Here is a 7,860-nt window from a genome sequence, read left to right as displayed (position 1 = left end):
AACCTACCATCCCTGTGAGGCTTTTCTACACAGCTCTGTTATAAGCAGTGATGGAATACGTTTCTACTTGTGTACCAGCTCCACATGATTGGTGGTGATTTCCTCAAGCACAGCGAGAGAGATTCTGAGGCCAAGTCTACCTTCAGCAGAATGAGTACTGGGCTGCTTATGATGTCCACTACAGATATGGAGGTGAATGTGCAAATATTTATGCCACCTTTTTCCTACCTTGGGTATCAAAGACAGAGCTGGAGATGTAAAGTGAAAAAGGGATAAACGAGAATTCCAGTTCCACTTCTGTGGTGATTTTAAAATATGTTGCAAATTGTTTGACACAGTTGTCCTAAAAAAGTGGAGTCTATTTTCCCCCCTCTATTGAATATGGGCTGGTCTTAGTGATTTGCTCCTAATAGAATGTTGTCGAAGTGATGCTATGGATAGCCAAGTGGATAATTTCCACTTGGCTGTCTATATTTTGGATTGCGTACTCTGAAGGTGGCCACCATGTCATAAGGACACTCAAGCAACCCGTTGAGGGTCCAGCTTGGGGAAGAACAGAGGACTCCCACCCACAATCAGCACCAGCCTACCAGCCATGTCCCAGTCAAGCATTCTGAAGACTGTAGTCCCAGTTGACAGCTTGACTGAAATCTGAAGCCAGAAGCACTCATCCCAACTCTCTCCCAGCTCCTGACCCACAGACACTGTGTGAGATGGTAGGTGTCTATTGTTTTAAGCTAAGTTCTGGGATAATTTATATTATGCAGCAACAAATATAGCTTCTTAGTAGTTTTATTCTTCCAGCTTTGTTTTCCTCATCTATAAGATGGAGATAACAAATATTTCATAATGCTGTTTTTAAGTGAGTTAATAGTAAAACCCACATTAGTTGAATACATTTGAGTACTATTACATAATCTTGCACTGTACCAGCCTGTGAATTATTTCCAGGTGCGACAAAACAAAGCCTTTATAATGCAGGCTGACCCATGCAAGCAATCCCTGAGCATTGTGAAAGGGAGGTATTTTTAGTAATATATGTGCTCTTCTTGCATTATATAAAGTCTCCTCTTTCTACCAGTCCTTCTTATTATCTTAAGTGGAAAGAAGTCAGACTTCTTGAGGGTTATCGTCCACATATACAGAAATCCTTGCACTGTGAGAGTTCAGAGGAGGTAATCAAGCATTTAGGGAAGGCTGATCACCCATTACTATGAAAACAAGGAACCACTATATGATGACTGTCTGGGGGAGAAGTGGAGGTCGCAGGGTTTCGAGCTTCTTCTCTGAGAGATGAGCCCAAATTTCTTGTGCTGATGCAGAGAAACTTCTTCCTGGTAAGGGGAAGGCTATGTTGTTCAAACTGGAGGTCTTGGTGGTTAACAAAGAGGCAGAGGTATCATCGTGAGTTGCCACCTGGTCACTCAGGTGGGTCTCTTCTCAGATAGGGTCAAGGTTTATAAATCTAGAAACTTCACTCTCCAGGTACATTAAAAACTTTGTTGATTCATATATTTCAACAAATATTTATTGAGAGCTTACCGTACAGCAGCCATGGGACTGAGAGCTGAATAGGAACCAGAATGGTAAATTAGTGACATCTGATGAAAAATATGAGCTTCAACAGGCTAGAGTGTGTCAGGGATGGGCTCCTTTACATAGTTCTGGTTTATTTATCCACTGTGTACTTGGAACAGGTAAAATACATGTCACAAGGAGCAGACTTATCTTCAGTCTGTTATTTTGAGACTACCTCCAGCCAGCTCTTCATTTTCTTATTTCTTTGCTTCTTTTCCTTCTTTTGGCTCTAGACCTTGGTTCCTGGGCTTCTCTGACCCCCAGCATGGACTTGGTTTTGACCTTAGACCCTCCCCCAGGAAGCATTTTGATGTTCACCCTCAAACCATGCAACCCTGGTCAAGGCCTCGTTGGCCTTGAGGGTTGGTTGCAGGTTCCATTGATAGTATATGATTCAAGTTTGTTATGCTTCAATAAAAACTGCAAAAAACATTAGCAGGTACAAAGTGACTAGACTTGGTAGTACAGCTTTGGATACAACTGTCCCATATGACACTAGAATTAAAACATAGGACTGTCTCTACAGAATATGAATATAAAGTTTAGAATGAGGGCAAGTATCCCAGTAATCTAATAAAACTCATTTTTTTGTTTGTTTTTGTCATAGTGACATGATTATTTTAGGAAGAAAGGAATTTTATTCCTCTCTTTGTCCTAGAAGAATTTTTGGTGCAGTCATCATCTCTGACTCAAATTAGTATAATGGTTCAGTGACAGCTAGCTGATCACCCGTATGACCATGTGTGAGCTGTAGTTTCCTCATCTGTCGGATGGCACTATTTATGCCTACTTGGCAGTTTGCAGAGTGGATGTGAGGAGATGTGTTGAGATGCCTGTAACATGCCAGGTATAGTGCTGGAACATGCACGTTCACAATAGTTTCTTTTCCTTCCCCTCCTTCCCCTGCCCTATTCCTCCTCCTCCCTTCCCTCCTCTTCCTCCTCATTTCCATTCCTGTTTTCTCTCTAAAGGCATCAGTGGGTATGTAGTATGGGTGTGCTGGAAGGAGCGCCCCATTCCAGATAAAGTGGGTAGAGTGCCAGACCAGTGCCTACTGTAGAGTAGATGCCCAATGATATAACAAAGATGATCTCTCCTTGGATTTTCTGCAACAAAAACAATGCACTCCAAAATAAAGAGTTGACTGTGTTTCCACTGCAGCCCCCTTCTCTAGGCAAAGTGACCATTCTCTCCCTCCCTCCCTCCCTCCTCCCTTCTCCCTTCCCCCTTCCCCCCTCCTCCCTTCTCCTTTCCTCCCTCCCTCCCTCCCTCTCTTTTTCACTCTCTCTGTTTCTCTCCCTCTTTCCCCATCTCTTTCTTCCTCCATCTCTTTGATTTTCAAACTCTAACAATGTTTAATGCTCTCTTCCAGAACTTTTTCAAATCTCCTCTTCCATTTCAAGTCTAAACTGGACCCGGAAAATCTAGGGCTGGGTTACAGTATAAATCACAGCAAGGAAAATTGGGAGGAGGGTGTCAATAAACAGAAGTGTGTGAACATGAGCAGGAGAAACTCTGTTGCTTCCGGGGTTACAGGAACAGGGGCCAGTAAGCTGTCGCTGTTGTTGGAGGAGGCCGGCTTCTTCCCAGGACCTGTGGCCTTCACTGGGGCTGGACCCTGTCTCAGGTGCACCACCTCTGGTAACTGGCTGACTTGCTCTGATATCTCCACTCCACCTTTTGGCAACATCACATGTGTAGATCAAATCTAGCAATTCAGTGCTCAATGAAACCACAGAAAACAGGCCATCTCTCTCAACTTCTAAAGGTATTGCCTATTATTATTCTAGGGTAAGATGGAAAAGTCAACAGCACCATTTTGTCTTAAAGAGCTACTTTTCTAATCTGCCAAGGGAAAAATAGGCAACAGATGAAGGGGTGCTGGTGTGACAGTGTCTGTTCTTTGGTCATCTGGCAATGAAGGGGATCAGAAATAAGTCAGCCAACAGAGTGTGCTGGAAAAGCATGGGTGTTGTAGACAGGTAAGCTGGGTTGAGACCCCAGTTCTGTTACTGGCCACCTGTGTCTGTGGTAGACCATTTAGCCTCTCCAAGCTTCTCCTCCCTCATCTATAATAAAATGAGGGTGACAGTCATTCTTTCATGGGCTGCTATGAAGAGTAAGGAGAGGACTGTGCACTGCCCAGCTCTGTGTCTGATACATAGTTGGGGCTCAAATGTGAGTTCCTATTCCTTAGACCTAATCTGAATCTGTATTTCTTCTATCCAGACCATATGTCAGCATGTATTTAGAAAACAAAATCACTTGCTTAATCCTCCAAAAAATATTTACTCTTTCTAAACTCTGTCAGACTATCCAAGGGAGAGTGTTTGGCTAAGTAGGAATTAAGTGCACGATCCTCATTCCGGCTCAGAGGGGCTCTGGAACTGCTCTTTTCCTTGGATAACTTCTGGGTAAAATCAAAACATAGCAGTTCCCCACTGAGAAGGCCTTGCTATTTCTGGAATGAAAGAAATGGAAAGCAGGACAATTCTGTTTCTGCAGCGCCAAAGCTCCATTCCCCTCATTGCTTGGTCATGCTCTGGAGGTCTTGTCAGCCAAGGCCTGTCCGCTCACCAAGGCTGGGCTCTTTGGTGTTGTGCTGGGCCTCTCCAGGCTGCAATGGGAGGCAGTGGCAAGACTTTAAGTCACTTTACTCTTTTCCATTTTGTGTATTTTAAGACCATAATGATTTTGGTAACATAAATTATCATCCCTTACATTTTACATTGCTTTTTAATTTCCAGAATGTCTCAGCCTGCACCATCTCATGATCCTCTTACCACAGCTTCACAATTTTCAGAGATAGGAAAGTATTAGTCCCATTTTACAAGTAAAGAAACAGAGAAGTTAAGAGATAGGCCTTAAATAAGGTTTAATAGCTGGTGATTTTCCCGGTGCTCTTGGCACACCCTCATCAGAGTTCAATGGGTAAGAGCAGAGCTGGGCATCCCACAGAACCCTTTAGAACCTTGTTCCAACACAGCTCCACTGCTTGTTGGTTGTGTGACTTTGCTGGGTTAACTTTGCTGAGCCCAAGGTCTAGGGAAGGGGCATTGGGGTGGAGTAATGATGGCGCCTGCTATTTTTGGATGCCTCCAAGGAAGACAAGACATTATCTTTACTCCCCTGGGACCTGAGGAAGGAGGCATCTTAAGCTTTAAAATCCTGGAATTTCTTCAAGGAGGGAGATAGTCTCTGTCTTTATCATATATGCTCACTCTTTCCAGCTTCTAAGGCGTGTTTGCTGTTCAGTCACTTCTGAGCAGAGCTTGTCAATGCCTTTGCTCAGAGGAACCAGACTGTGTAGAAATGACAGGAAATGTGGAGAAAATTGTCTCCCAACATCGGCAAAACCCGACCTGCACTGATAAAAGATTATTTGGAATCAGTATTTATGCTGTTTGAGAATCAGTCACAGATTTTGCTGTAGAAATGTTCATGTGTCTGATTAATTGGTGTCACCCTACCTCTGGTGGGGTATGTTATATAATACACAGTGTGTGCACATTGGCTTTTCCAGCACCCAAAAGAAAATGCAAAACACACTTCTGGCCCCAAAGATTGTAGCTAAGAGATCATGGCCCTGTATGAGAAGAAATTTTAGTGTTTCCTTTCTGTGCCCCAGTATGTCTGCTTGCATGTGGCTCGTTTTGGAGACTGTTGCTCTAGAGAAGTACGACTCCGAGTGTGGCACATCAGCTGCTGGCCTGCCATAGAGTGACCTTGGGCCAACATGTAAATCACGTCTGTCCCTGTATCAGCTCACTTGTTTCCCACCAGACTTAATAAAAAATCAGCAGGTTGCTTTTCATTCCGGTGAGTGCTCCTTATCTCACCAAAAGCTGCACTTGGAGAAGCACTGCTCTAGGGCAGGAGCCTCTCAAAGACTGGAGCCTTAGCCTAACCATCTTTGGGTCTGAGTTCTATCATGGCGCCCTGAACATGATGGATGCTGGACACTCTTCTTTATACTTGCTGCATGGTGCTGCCCAGGGATGGACTCTCTCTCTAGCTTTGGCCTGCCTCTGAACCCCACCCCCTTCCTGCTCTCTCTTCACTTACAGTGTAAACACCCCCTCCTCCAAGCGCCTTCCCAGTGTCTCCTACGCAGGAGAAATTGCTCCGTTCTCTAAACCTCTCTAGCGACACATCCACTGCTCACTTCTTACAGTCATATCGCTTTCCTTTCAGTTACTTCCGTTCATGATTCCTGTCCTCTACCAGCTGTAATTCCTGCAGGCAGAGACCCGGTTGTACTCGGTGTGCTTTGCACCCAGCCTGCTCCCTTTCTCACGCTGGGGGCTTCAGAAATAGTTTTCCATGAACAAATATTATGTACTATGATCATTGCTAAGTTCTCAGTGATCATCTACTGCCAGGACACACGTCTCTGAGGTGAGAGTTTCAGAAATGACAGCTGTCTAAATTTACATCAATATGAAACGAACTTCCATGTCCATAGAAACCATTTCTTCAAAACGCTGCCCTAGTTGGCGCGACATTGATGTACACTAAGCTCTACAATTTGTAACAAGTTAAGCACTGAATCCAATGCTTGCCACAGAGGAAGTACTCAATAAATATTGCTGTTATCATTTTTATTGATGTTAATATTACCAGACATATACTTTTAGGTGTGTTCTCTGGCATTAAGAAATGTCATTCTTTGTTTAGTGAGTCTGTAATGGTCTTAAGACCTAGAATGGCCAGTCCCCTGGCAGGGATTTGCTCATCTGTCAGCCTGGCTATTTTCTAAAACATTCTTAGGTTGGGGTGCCTGGGTGGCTCAGTTGGTTAAGCGTCTGACTCTTGATTTCTTTTTTTTTTCTTTTAAAGATTTTATTTATTTGACAGAGAGAGATACAGCAAGAGGGAACACAAGTAGTGGGAGTGGGAGAGGGAGAAGCAGGCTTCCCGAGGAGCAGGGAGCCCGATGCGGGGCTCGATCCCAGGACCCTGGGACCATGACCTGAGCCGAAGGCAGATGCTTAACGAATGAGCCACCCAGGCACCCCTGACTCTTGATTTCGACTCAGGTCGTGATCTCAGGGTTGTGAGATCGAACCCTGCATTGGGCTTTGTGCTGAGAATCTCTGCTTGAGATTTTCTCTCTCTCCATCTACCCTGCCCCCCGCTTGCACGCTCTCTCTAAATTAATTAATTAGTTAATTAATAAGATATCTTTAGGCCAAATCATGTTGTGTGGTGCTAATCCTTTCCAGGACTTTTGGCTGGTGGCTAGCTGCTGATGGGCAGTCCTGACACGGCTGGTGTGTCCAGAGGCATGACTGTATATTGTGTTGTTGGCTCCACACGTTGTCATGAGGAGATCTTTCTGTAACTCTGTGGCGCAAGGACAGAAAAGACAGAACCATACTCCAAGGATAAGCGCCATGGTCACTGAGCTATTTGGTGTTTGGCAAATCATTTTAATTTTACTGGGTTTTCACTCCAGGAGCTGCTGAGTTGTTGGATCTTTGGCAAAACCATAATCTTATGTGGAAGTAGGAGGAGTTTGTCTTTTCCTCCCATTTTCTTTGGATCTGCCTCTCTTTCTCTGCAGTGAACCTCCCACCAGCCACTCAGTAAGCCTTTCAAATGTGCCCTCGGGCAAGTATACACCATCTGGAATTTATACTTCCGCATGATGTTGATTCTGAGAAGTGCCTCCCTAAGAAGTAGTTGATTCTGTCATTATTTGCAGCAGTTATGTCCTGTAAAGTTGCCACGAATACTGAATTAGCGAATATGGAGTCATCGCTCCCAGAGGAAATAAATACAGGGTGAGGCTCCCACACATCCCTGGTCACAGATTAATCCATAACCTTGTTTTATGTGGGTTTCTGTTTAAAGACACTATTTAATATATATTTTTATACATAATGAATTAAATGTGTTTTCTAATAAAACTATATTTTAATTACAGTAGGGGATCATAAATTCCTTTGGCTTTCAGATTCACAACAATGCTGCCCACTATGCTTTTTTTTTTTAAAGATTTTTTTTTTATTTATTTATTCATGAAAGACAGAGAGAGAGAGAGAGAGAGAGGCAGAGGGAGAAGCAGGCTCCCAAGGAGCAGGGAGCCCGACGCGGAATTCGATCCCAGGACCCTGGGATCGTGACCTGAGCCGAAGGCAGACGCTTAACCATCTGAGCCAGCCAGGCGCCCCACCCACTATGCTTTTTAAGAATTGGTTGTCCTCTTATGAATCCACAAATTGAGCTGCTTTTCCATCTTTTCTATCCTGTCATCAAGCACCGTAGGTATTGCGTTAA

Source organism: Eumetopias jubatus, unplaced genomic scaffold (genome assembly GCF_037043125.1).
Source record: "Eumetopias jubatus isolate StellerSeaLion01/CBP00866 unplaced genomic scaffold, mEumJub1_p1.0 scaffold_14, whole genome shotgun sequence".
In the NCBI taxonomy this organism is placed as follows: domain Eukaryota; kingdom Metazoa; phylum Chordata; class Mammalia; order Carnivora; family Otariidae; genus Eumetopias; species Eumetopias jubatus.
This window is presented reverse-complemented; position numbering follows the sequence as displayed.